Source organism: Lycium ferocissimum, chromosome 5, assembly GCF_029784015.1.
Source record: "Lycium ferocissimum isolate CSIRO_LF1 chromosome 5, AGI_CSIRO_Lferr_CH_V1, whole genome shotgun sequence".
Classification (NCBI taxonomy): Eukaryota; Viridiplantae; Streptophyta; class Magnoliopsida; order Solanales; family Solanaceae; genus Lycium; species Lycium ferocissimum.
This window is the reverse complement of record NC_081346.1, coordinates 52,027,630-52,028,153: the sequence shown is the minus strand read 5'-3', so window position 1 is coordinate 52,028,153 and position 524 is coordinate 52,027,630.

Genomic DNA, 524 nt, shown 5'->3' with positions numbered 1-524 from the left:
ACATGTCCTGGCCCGGGCTCAGTGAAAAGACATACTGTAACTTGCACGAACAGAGTAGTGCGGAAACATATGCATATAAATCCAGACTCAACAAACAAACCAAACTTTAAGCCATAGAACGTACCTTTCATAAATCGCGACGGGTTATGTCAGGCAGACTTGCTGAGATTGTCCGTACATAACAAATATACCATGGGATTCAACGGTATAGTCAGAATGGTCGTTCTTTAACAGATAGGCGGTTAAATAAACGGTATCTTTTCCAGAGAAGTCGGACGTCAATCATAGTGTATATATATATATGCCCTTTTTTGGGATGGCACGATTGTCATATCAAATCATACTTTAAGAATCATAACACATATCACAACATATATTATGGACTCACACACTTATCATTTGACAACCGAGCATTTATCGGAAATTTCTTTAAGACCGAGTAGGAACTAGTCAAACAAGGCCATAGTAAGAGGTCTCGGATTCTGTGGGCCCACCTCGGGTGAATTGAGGTGGTGAACTCAAAT